This window comes from Stegastes partitus, unplaced genomic scaffold (genome assembly GCF_000690725.1).
Source record: "Stegastes partitus isolate 25-593 unplaced genomic scaffold, Stegastes_partitus-1.0.2 Scaffold296, whole genome shotgun sequence".
Classification (NCBI taxonomy): domain Eukaryota; kingdom Metazoa; phylum Chordata; class Actinopteri; family Pomacentridae; genus Stegastes; species Stegastes partitus.
In genome coordinates this window covers 141,569-153,534 of record NW_007578027.1, presented here as the reverse complement: position 1 = coordinate 153,534, position 11,966 = coordinate 141,569, and the positions used below count along the sequence as shown (strand labels likewise).

At 43.1% G+C, this 11,966-nt stretch overlaps 1 long non-coding RNA gene across 1 annotated transcript in view; it reads left to right on the top strand.

Annotated features, from left to right (window-relative positions):
* LOC103358180 (uncharacterized) overlaps positions 1–11,966 on the top strand; it is a 113,155-nt gene that overhangs the window by 57,149 nt on the left and 44,040 nt on the right. The window contains exon 2 of the long non-coding RNA XR_520238.1: positions 8,450–8,489. This is a non-coding gene — a long non-coding RNA (uncharacterized LOC103358180). The remainder of the gene's footprint in view (positions 1–8,449; positions 8,490–11,966) is intronic.

Genomic DNA, 11,966 nt, shown 5'->3' with positions numbered 1-11,966 from the left:
AGAACTTCTGTGGGTTTCTGTGTTTGCGGTGTCCTGCTTTGGTGCTTTTCTGTCTGAGAGCAGAATGAAATAAAGTGAAGCTGACACATGAGAGGACGGCGACTCTAATCAGGGCCTTCATGTAAACAGGAGGACTTACTGAAGCGCTGCACTGATAGTTTTCCTGGCTGTGGTTTTAATCAAACAGTCACACTCTGCTCCTTCATGAGTCAGTGAGTCTCCTCCATCCATCAGAACTCGTAGCTCGGTGTGTCCTGTCTGGCGCCTGCTGAGCTCTGATCTCCACCTTCTCCACCTCCCACCGTCCTCACATGCTGAGAAGAGGGATGACTTGTCACTTTGAATCTTGGTCATCGCTGTTTGTCTCCAGGCTCCTGTTGCATCAGAACCATCCAGGGTGTGCTCTGGCATCAGGCCTCCTCTTGTAGGAAACCTGAAGTCCATTTTAATTATGAACTGGTCAACACACAGAAGGTTTTGTGGAGGAAACATGCAGGTGACCAGGTTTCCTGCTGCCTTGTTGTTCTGCAGCAGTGTGGACTCTAATGGGCCCTGAATGACAGCAGCAGCAGCAGCAGCAGTGTGTTTTAATGAGCCTCACGGCGGTCGTGTTGGCTTCACAGTCCAGCTCTGGGTCGAACCTTTTGTCTGTTCTTTAGCTCTTTACTGCCTGAGACTCAGAGCAGCTCGTCTACAGACACAGTGACTAACTAGAGGTGGACACAGCGCTGAAATAAACCCCACAGCGTCTCAGGATCGGATGTGATCTGAGCTGTGGTGATACGCACTCGTGATAGGCTCTTCATTACTAGCAGGAAGTAAACAGCTTTACTTAAATGTTTTGAAAGTAAATAACAGAAGTTAAGTTGCCAGTGTGCTCCATCTGTGGCTCAGAAACAGGCGTCCTGTTGCAGCGAGTTCATTTCTACATCACCTGATCCCACACAGAGGCAGGAGTAAGATGGTAATACAGCAGAATAAAATACAATCACTTCAGTTAGATCAATCAGAAACAGTCTAGAGAAGCTGATTAAAGTGCTGCCAGATTTAGTAAAATAAAGTCAGAAACAGTAGAAAAAGACAAGATGAGAAAAATAAAAACAGAAAATAATAAAATAGAAAAACAAAGTTAATAAAAATGCAGTAAATACAATTAGTACCAGACTTTATATCAAAGCTTATTAATTAAAAAACAGTGGAAAAATGAACTCTAACTGACCTGTGTTAGTTGTTCAATGGGTTAAAGTGGTTTAATTCAAATTAAATCATAAAAAATAGATCATACAATGTGATTTTCTATCGTGATATTTATTTTTTTAGCTGTATCGCTCAGAGTTATGCTTGAAATGAGAAATTAAGAACTAGTTTGGACACAACCAGTGGATGTTGGTGGACTTTATAATAGTTTTAATAGGTTTATTTGTTTTTACAAACTCGCAAAATAAACAAAACTCGTGACAAAAACATGAAAACTTCCCAAAATGTGACTGAACAGTGGAAAGCGTCCTTTAGCTCCCGTGTTCGTCTGAGGTGACCAACATCCGTCGCTGCTCAGAGGCTGCCTGATCAACTGTGACTCACATTTGACTTTTTTGGGGTATTTTTGTGCAGCAGCAGGATTGTTGTGTAGTTGTTGTTTGTTTGTTTACAATTTGTTTTACAATGTAAATGTGTTTGAGTGCAGCCTGCTCCGACCTGTGGACCCACATTTCATATTAGAGCCGGTGTCGGCCATGTTTCAGCGTATGGAGCTGCTCTTTATTTATTTATGTGTTTATATATAGGTGTGTGTGTGTGTGTGTGTGTGTGTGTGTGTGTGTGTGTTGTTGTGTTATTGCTTCTCTGTGTCTTGTTTACTGTTGAGCCCCAGTAATTCACCTGCACTCAGTGTTTCTGTGACCAGATATAAACTCGTACCTGCTTCTCCTGTTTACTGTTCCACTCTGGCAGGATTGTTTGTCCTGCAATAGTGTGTGTGTGTGTGTGTGTGTGTGTGTGTGTTGTAGGTGTGTTGTAGGTGTGTTGTAGGTGTGTGTGTGTGTGTGCGTAGAGCCTGGCTGCATATTAACAAGACAGGGGAGACAAAGTGTGGATGACAGACAAAGAAAAACAAAAACAAAACACACCAGATGCACCAACTGTCTCACCTTACACACACACACACACACACACACACACACACACACACGCTGCAAAAACAGTCGCACACAAACAGCATGAGTTATAGTTGCTCATTTTGTCGTGTCGCAAAGTAATGAAACAAACTTTCACCGAGGTTGTGAGTTACCACGACTGCACTGTGTGTCTGCTTGAGTGTGTGATGTATGTGTTTGTGTGTACGTGTGTGTGCGTGTGTGATATATATGTGTGTGTACGTGTGTGTGTGTGCGTTGTGTTTCACTCCACTGCTCGTAGCTCTAATTTCAGCTTGATGATGTATCGCCGTCTCCAGAAATCACATCTCTTCGGTGCGTCTCTTCCTGTCTGGCCTGCGGTCCTTCTAGCGGGGGTTTGTCCTCTCTCGCTCACCGTAGTTTCTGTCACATAAGATGAGAAAAGATCAAACTTCATTAATCCTGAAGGAAATGCTTGTGCCAGGTGTTACTCAGGAAAAACAATCAGTGAAGTATTGCACCTGAGAAACGAGATGGAAAAGAAATGATGCGAATTATACGAACAAAGTTGGAAATGAAATGTGGTATTAAAACTGCACAAACTACTGGAAAAAACTTGAGTTATTGTTCAGATTTCAGTGTCCGATATCCTGAATCTGATGAGCTGGCAGGTGTTCAGGTGTGTCAGGAGTTAAAACTGCTTTTCTAGATCCATGCCTAGTAGACCTTCTCTGCACCTTTCACTGCTGAATTTCACATTAACGTCAGCTCTCATACACACTGGTCATTTCTTAGCACATGACAGGAATTAAAGTGCAGATAAATATATATATATATATATTTTACATCTGAATGATCTCAGACTTACAGTGAACAAAGGCAGCTCCTCTTTGCTGTATTGTAAGCGGTGTTAATGTTATTTTTGGTATTTCTGCCTCCTCGTTGCTTCACTTTGTTGCTGCCTGATGCTGAAACCAGCTGCTGATCTTCATCGGTGGTATTTCCTACAACTAAGCAGTCGACCTGCTTCATGTTGTGATATACCGTAATTTCCGGACTTTTTGGGGCCCTTGATTTTAAGCGGCCCCCCTTACTTTTAAAAGGAAACTTGTTTTTTTCCTTTTCCGGGTTGCACTTTTTTTTAGGTTGCGGTTTTTTTATTTAATTCTTTCGGGTTACCCCCCCCAATTGTTTTTTTACGAACAGCGTCTGTAACACGGCTGGTTAATAAAATAAGAACTCCAGCAGCCTATCAGGAAAAGTCATTGATCGCTATCTTCATCTTCCTCCTGCACTAAAACCACTAAAGTCTTCAGTGTCGGAGTTGAACAGCCTCAGAATCACTTCGTCACGTCCACAGTTTCTCTTTCGTTGTCGCTCTTGATGTCACTTTGGTCGTAAAAATCCATAAATTAGCTGCATCATTGTTTAAGCTGCAGTGTTCAAAGCGTGTGAAAGAAGCAGCAGCTTATAGTCCAGAATTTACGGTATTTGTTTTCAGACGTGTTTTTATGAAACAGAGCTGATTTTGTGAACAACCTTCTGCTTCTTTCTGCTTCTGAGACGTCTCTTCAGTGCGTTAAATCCCCGGCAGCATTCAGACTCACATGAATACGTTCTATTTCATGCTTCTGTTGCATTCAGGAGCTTTTAAATAACGTTGAGGCTGTGCTTCTGACCAGTCAGGCCTAATCCTGTGTGAACGATTCCTAAAATCCCTGCAAATGTTGTCGTGTTTTGTGGCATTTGTGTCACTGCTTTGTGCTTCGCTGCACCTGTGAATGTTGCCGTCCTGAACCGGCGTCTTATGATGATGACCAGAGGTTCTGATCACGGCTCCTCGCCACCGTTTGGACTTTTGGAAGACGAGTATCGAGCGTTGAAACTTTGGCAGCCGTCCACGCTCTGGTTGGTGATCGGCCAGAAACTGTCAGTTCAGTGAATGTGCTGCTTGCTGGCGGCAAACAGAGAAGCTGGAACGTCCTTTCTATCGTAGAACACAGTGAAGTAGGTTTTAAAGGTACACACACGCTGCCCAGGATGTGTGTTGGTAGGGATTATTAGAAATGAAATCAAATCTGTCTAACGGGCAGAAAAACACATTTGTGAGCAGAACAAAGCAGCAGATTTGTGTTTCAGTGCTGCACCGACGAACAGGCTGAACTCACAGGAAGCTTTATTTTGCTTTCAGAGGAACCGGTGGTGCTCAGCAGCAGCAGCAGCAGCATGTGACGGCTTCATTCACAGCCTCTTCTGTCCGCCATCGACAGCCTGCCGCTCTCAGCTCAACGCCGAGGCAACTTCTGTTTGTTAGAGAGCCAACCCCACTGGGTAGAGCGCACCAGGACACGTTTACCGACTTGAAAACGAAGCTGATCAGAATCCAATGTTGTCTTGTTTCATCAGCTGCTCTGTGAGACGCCGAGCGGCTCCACGGTGGCAGCGTCGCGCTTCTCACTTCACGGGGGTGAAAATTAGAGTGTGAAAGTTATCCAGGCTCACCGGCGGCTCAGAGATTCTTGTTTTTGTTTTTTGTTTTCAACCAGAACTGACCGTCGCTTTGACCATTTAAACTGAGCAACAGGTTGCATCTTCATCACTAATTAATGTTGATTCTGAGAGTAAAACTTTACGCCAGACCCAAAATAAACTGATCTGTTGTTGTCATGGAGGTTACAGGGCGGAGATCAGCCGCAGATTCTCCCTGTTAGTCTGTTATTCATGTTTTATTGGTGTTAGTCTTTAACCTCCAGCGTCTACAGCTGCCATTAAAGTGTCAGATACACGTTTAATTAACAATTACAGTCATGACTCGATAATCAGACACTAAATGTAAAACCTTCTTTTATGTCGGATTGTCAAGACGGAGGTCCAGATACCAGGAGGGCTTGATGCTGGAAGGTTCATTAGTTGTTAATTATTGTTCATAGTTGTTATAATAACTAGTAGGGCTGGTCCCAATAGCACTTTCTGCTCTCTGGATATTCAGGCCCAATTAATGATGAATATCTGAATATTCTGTGCGGTCGGGGGACACTTCCACCCCGGGGCAGCGCTCTGACGGGGTGAAAGTGTCCAGAACACACAGGCAGTACTTGGCTGCTGATGCTAGTTTAGTTAGCGCTCACACTTCTGTTTCCTCCATCGGTGGCGGCGGGGGAGTGGCAGATACGCTCCACCGTTACCATCCATGTTTACTTCCATAAACACTGAGCACGCTCGCTGCGTGTGACGTCGTCGTGTCCTCTTCTGCGCATGCGGGACACTTTTGGGTCGTATGAAGTTCACACAGCAGATCACATACAAGTCGCATTGAACTGGAAACGTGAAGGAAGTCACAAAGAAATCCTCATTGAGCATCAAGTCCTGCAGTGTGAACATCGCCAATCTGTGGGATTGTTCAGTCAGATAATACGCCGTCATCCTGATTGGTCACATAAAATGTCATGTCGGAGTCACAATCCAAGGCTGTCGCTATGTTAAGACTGTTTTTATGGGTTCTGTTTGTTTTTCCTAAAAACTTGTCGGATAGCTTTATTACTTTTCTATTCTCGTCTTTTCTACTAATTTCTAACGTTGTGTGATTTTGTTTTCTGAGTAATATCTGGCAAAAGAATTTCCTTGGAGATTAATCAGGTTCATCTCATCTCAGCTCAACTCATCTCATCTTGCCTCTTCAACACAGCTTCTATTAGATAAAAGAAAAAAACAGCCGTTGTCTATTTACGTCTGTAGATTTCAATCATAACATTTATCTCTGAAGACCATTTTCTCCAAATGAGCTTTTTCCTCAAACTCTGACTCAGAAACATGAGTCACGCAAACAAACACCAAACTTTCCTTTCCTTTATTTTTTTGTTTTAACTCTCTATCCTCTATTTGTTCATGGATCACTCAGACTGATTTATAGAACATTTTATTCCTACAAACTTGTTTTTTTCCCCCTCTGGCTGCCGACAATGACTTTTTTTTTGGTCTGATTTATGAAGTGATTTCTAAACTCCTTTCACTCTAATGTGTCAACAGAATGAAACTTTGATGTTCAGGGTCCTGTTGTGGAAATTCAAAGAATTTTAGAAAAGTAGAAGCTCCTTTCAGCTCTCTCTGGTTCATATATCACTCACAGGCTGATTTATACCACATTTTATTTCTATTTGTTTCGTCCTCTGGCTGCTGCAGACGCTTTATTCTGATTTATGAAGTGGTGAAATGGATCCAAAGTCTCTTCGGTAGAAAAATAAAACTTTGAAGCTGCTTTATCCAGTGTTTGAGTTCCTGTTTTGGGAATTAACGGAAATTAGGACATTTTTAGATATGCAATGGCTAATTTGCATAATCAGAATCCGTTTTATAGTCGTTAAACATTGTATAATGAGATTGCACGTGACTTCTCTCCTTACAAATAACAGACTGGATTTAAATATATATAAAAACAAGGAAGATGTCTACAAGTTGTGTGAATATTATACGTACAGAAATATAACTAGGTAGCTTCAGAGGACTTAAAACCAGCTGGGCGAGTTTCATTCATGTTGTCGTTCTGACCTGTGGTGCCTCCTCTTATCAGGACCAGAGCCAGAACCGTGATCCACCTTTATCCTGCCGCTCTGGGCTCCTTGGCAGCTGCTGTGGAGCTAATAACGCTCCCGCTGCCAACGTGTTCGGCAGCTGCCACGAAGGCTGCGGCTGATAAAATCAAAGACCTGAATGCATCTTTTTCTTTTTGCGCGCTCTGCTTTTCATCCTTTCCCCGTCCTCGTCCGTCTCTCTCTTTTCCTGAGAGCGTCTGCCTCTGTTCTCTGCCTTTGTGCTGCCTGATCAATAATCCAATCTATAGACGGGAGCAGCAGCCTCATCGCCACCTCGGGCACGTCTCCATACAGCCGCAGCCAGACAGGCAGGTAGTGATGCAGACTGAAGCCGTCACCTCGGCGGCCCCCGCAGCCCGCCGAGACATTCACATTCCCACGCTCTGCCAGGCTGGATGCGCTCCGTCTTCACGTTTAATTCACCCTGACGGCCTCTCTGCACCGTGTTTGATTCACCACGACATTGGCAGAGGTACACGGAACACGCAATTATGGCTTCTAGAATAGATTAAAAGTGCTGAAGTTGGAACGGATTAAAGACAGAAACCTGAGAGACCAACACTCGGGACAAACACGTCGAAGCCTCGGCAGCGAGTCCTGATAGAAATACCGGCTACTGATTCTCCTAATGATTGTCTGTAGCTGCACTCCAGATAAATCCTCTTCAGGCCCGCAGTCAGACCCGGCCAGCTCGTCTCATTGATCTGTTTGGTCGAGGTTTTCAGGGCTGAAGACACAATAGTGAAAGGATGCTTCACAGTGTTTCCTTTGTGTGGTCAAGACACCAAAAATGTTCACATAATGGCTGTTTTTTTGGGATTGTGTGAGTTCAGATTGGATGTGATCATGATTTCACGGGTAGCGACCACGCTGAATCATAGTAGAAGGTTTTCCTCTTTCAGTCCTGTCTGTTGTTTAGAACAAGTCATTTAGCTGCTAAAGATGAAGCTGTTTGTAGTTTATTATCTTAAAAAACAAAATGAGGAAAGAGACAAGGCATGAAAAGGAGAAACCGCCTGAGCCAGCAAGTACAAAACAACACAGTACCAGGGCTGCAAAATTAAACCAAAAATAATCACAATGTTGGGCTCCTACAAATAAACAAACAGGATTCACTGAGATTTTAACGTTTTTTAATACTTCTGTCACAGAAAACAGCAAATTAGCTGGTTTCAGGCTGACTTTATTTCACCATTTACCTGAGCGGAGACTAGAGGCTTCTCTGTGCATCTACTGAAACATACGAGGCGTTTAGGGAACATCTGTAAATTCTAGCGTCCAATGGATAAGCAGATGTTCAAGTGAGGAGGTATCAGACAAGCTAAGGAAAAGACTGGTGGAAAATGAATTCATTTTCATGTTAAAATCAGGCTGTCTAACTTGCAAAAATACAAAAAACACATATTTAGAGGATTTATTTTTGCCTGGTGAAGGTGGAGCAGCGTTAGCGCCAATAAATGTACTTCTGCAAGTTAGACAGTGTGCGGGAGTGCGATTGAAACTTTGGCCTCGTGAAGTAAAAGTGAGAGAAAGTTCCTTTAGTTTGGAATATTTAGCAAATATCAAATGTGAACTCACTGCAAAACACATCTATTCATCAGAAAACCAAGTGGGAAAGTTTGTCGGCGTTGCGTCCAAGACCGGCGCTCTGGATTTGTTAAAACTGTTAATAATGTGTTGAAGCTTAAAACTGGTGTGATTCTGTGTTGAGGGCCTCGGCTAATTACATTCTCTGAACTGTTTCAGGGCAGCTGAACCGCTCCGCGACCTCATGAGTGTGGTTTGGGTGAGTTATCTGCACAACACACACACACACACACACACACACACACACACACACACACGACCTACTGTACGCAAAGTTGTAATGAGCAGTTGGTTTATGCATGAACAAATGTTTCACGGGGAGAGATCCAGCCACACACACACACACACAATCACGTAAAAACACACAAAAAAACACACTCAGCAAGAGTGTGAGAGTCACGAAGAGGCTGCTTTGTTAGTGCAGCCAGCAGCTCGGCCTCCTCGGCTTCCTCTCTGAATACTAAACACGTCGCTGCTGTGTTATCCACCGCCAGCAAACCCAGGGCTGCTTTGTGAGTGTGTGTGTGTTGTGTTGTTGTTGCTAGTGTGTGTGTGGTGCAAACAGATCTCCCACAACTGCTCCCTCTGACTGGTTTCATCTATAAAGGTGTGTACAGAAGCCGTGTTTGTGAGCAAAAGTGTTGTTGTGAATGATGGCCGCTGCGCCACAGTGTGTGTGTGTGTGTGTGTGAGTGTGTGTGTGTATGTGTGTGTGTGCGTGTTTTATCCCTCGGGGCTTAATGCGATGTAGCAGCGCGTAACAACAGAGCGGGGACTTGTTGCCGGCGACAACCAGCCCGTTTCCTACACATTTGCAGCGTTTTGCAGCTTTTTCTTCTCGTTCACAGTTTCTGTTGCTTCTTCTGTTTTTTGCCCTTTGCTCACTTTTCTTCTTCTTCTTGTTCAAACTTCTTGCTCTCACAGTTTATCACGCTGGGCAACTGTGCAACTTTTCATTCCCGATCGGAAAAAAAGTGTTTTTTTATTCTGCAGAGTTTCAGACGTTTGTGAACTTTACGTCTAAAGAAGGAGCAGACTGTGGAGGGGTCGCAGTTTGTTTTTATTTTGCTCTTAAGTTATATATAAGACACAAGGGGTGCAAATATCACTACATTTTTAGCTACAGCTGCAGTCAGAGCTTCGGTTTTTAAAAGCTGTTGGTCCGACTTGTTTCTAAAGACTTCCAGAGTCTCAGAGAACTTTGAATAATCACAGAACCAAAAGGAAATGTGGATGAAGAACACAAACTTTAACACTATGTAGCGTCCGTTAGCTTCTCTCCTGCTCTCTGTGCTCACGTAAACTTAATTCTAATACCGCTGAACTCCCACTAAAGACGTCCTTTATACATATTTTACTGTTTCTGTTGGCAGACGGTAGAATTAGTGTGAAACAGTGGCTCATTCAGAACCAACGCTCACCTGAACGCTGCTGTGAAATTTTTTCAGTTTCACTTGCTGTGTACCGTCGTTTTCGCCTTTGTTTCCAGGCGCTGTTCACTTTTAATTTCAGTCACTCTTTTTAGTCATGATTTGCTTTAATTTTCAGCCACTGTTTACCTTCAGTTACTGTTGTGATCTTATGCGGCTGTTTACGTTTGATTTAAGTCACTCAAGCTGCTCGAACGTACAGATTTCACAGCCGCGATGTCGTCCCACAGACTCACCAAACACATGAGTTGAGGACGGAGGATTCTGGGATGTTTCTCACAGAATTAGAAAGAAGAGAAGAAGTTGCTTAATCAGCGTTAGCATGTTGGTAGAACATCCTCCCTGTCAGTGTTGCTCTTTGACTAATGTACTGATTTTCACTTTTTTAGGAGTTTTTGTAGAAACTTGGATTAATTTCGGAGTTACTGACTTAAATGCTTAAATCGTGACTTTTTGATTTATTTTTTATCAAGTTGGAGTTTCCAGTTTGACAGTTTTGCACACGTTTTACGTTGACGTACAGTTTTTCTAAACAAACATAAATGAAAACGGTTGTTTTGCTGTTTTGTAGCTGAACTGTAGAATCATACAGCAACACCACTGATATGTGCGGTATCGTAATTTACACATCCAGAGGGATTTGCACAATCAGAACCAGCACTTATGTATATTTCTGGTTTATTTCCCCAACGTGGGGTAATAAAGGCGCATCGTATCATTATTGTCAGAGTGTTTGTGTCCGTGCAGCAGCTACACTTCATGATATAAGAGCAACAACTGCACATCTGGGGGCCTGCAGCTGTACGAGGACACATCTGCATGGGGGGAATAATGAAGGCATAAATCAGCCTCTTTTGATCCAGTTTTTTGGCATAAACAGTCCTTGCTAGTATCCTTGTTAGTTTGGCTGCCTGCATAATAAACCTGAGTCACTACGTTTCCGTGCCTTTGGCTGCGAGGAACTGAAAAATGGACGTCCTGAAATTATCAGTGTTTAAGCAGCAGTGAGGAAAAGTCATCAGTCGTGTCGATGTGTTTCTAATCACGGTTTAACCTTTTATTTATGTGTCATCAGAATGATAGAAGCCTTCACTCATCTCGTTTTTTGTGTGTCTTTTAACTCTCATGCCTGATTTGGCCGGTGTCTCTTCCTGATTTAACCGGACCGCTGCCCTTTTTAATCATAGAAGCGCTTAACCTCCTGCTCCTACAGAAATGTCAGTCATTGTCCTCCATCTCTGACATTTGATGGCGACAGCGGCTGGTCCCAGTTCAGCCGATAAACTGGTTTATGTTTCTGTAATGAAGTGGGCAGCGGTCCGGTGCTGTGAACGCTCCCTTCTTCTTCTTCTTCTTCTTCTCTCCGCGTTGTTGCACAAAGTGATGATTTTCATGCCTCCTCCTCTTCATTAACACTTTATTGCTGTCCTTTTATTGCACCAGATCACCTCTGAGCAGCCGTTGGTTGTGTGATTTGTGGTGTTGTGTGTTTTTAGATTAAATCCCTGTCGCTGCCGTTTCATCAGCCTCATAAATGTAGAATAGATGTAAACTCAGAATATTAAAACCGTCTCCTCCTGTCAGTCTGTCTCTGCCGAGCTCTTTATGCTGCATGTCACAGATTATATTTTGTTTTAATATTAAACTGCAGCTCTCAGGTTTTCTCCTCTTCTAATATGTGCTGTAGTGACTGGCGGCCCGTGACTGTCGCATTTCATGCTGGAAGAATTCAAACTTGTGTAATTTATTTTATCTTTTTGCAGTTTTGAGGGAGCTTAAAGTAGGAAAAACAAAGCGTGGATCTTCTTCTGAACTCCCCTCAGGTGCTCTGAAACGTTTAGGCGGTTCATCTCACAGAATTCAATCTGATCCGTTTTTCATTTGCTTGTTCAGACTCCAGGTTCTCTGGTGTGGAGTTTAATTAATGTGGAGGCAGAAATGGAGCCTCATCAGGAGTTATTTCTGATCCATGTTTAAGCGTTTGGGCGCTGCTAACTGATGGTGTGAGTGGTGTTCAGTTGTTTTGTCGTTGTCTATTTAATGTGGTGAACTACTGCAGGTTCTCCTCAGCTGGAGAGATTAGTTACAGGTTCCTGCTTCATGGTTAAGTATAGAATAGTGATGTAGGTTAATATAGGTTAACCTGCCAGCGTGTAGTTTTTATTACTTATAAAACACAAAAAGTTACTTAAGAAGCTGATTTATTTCTGAATTGGGCGTCATTATTGAAGGATTGAAAGATTTAT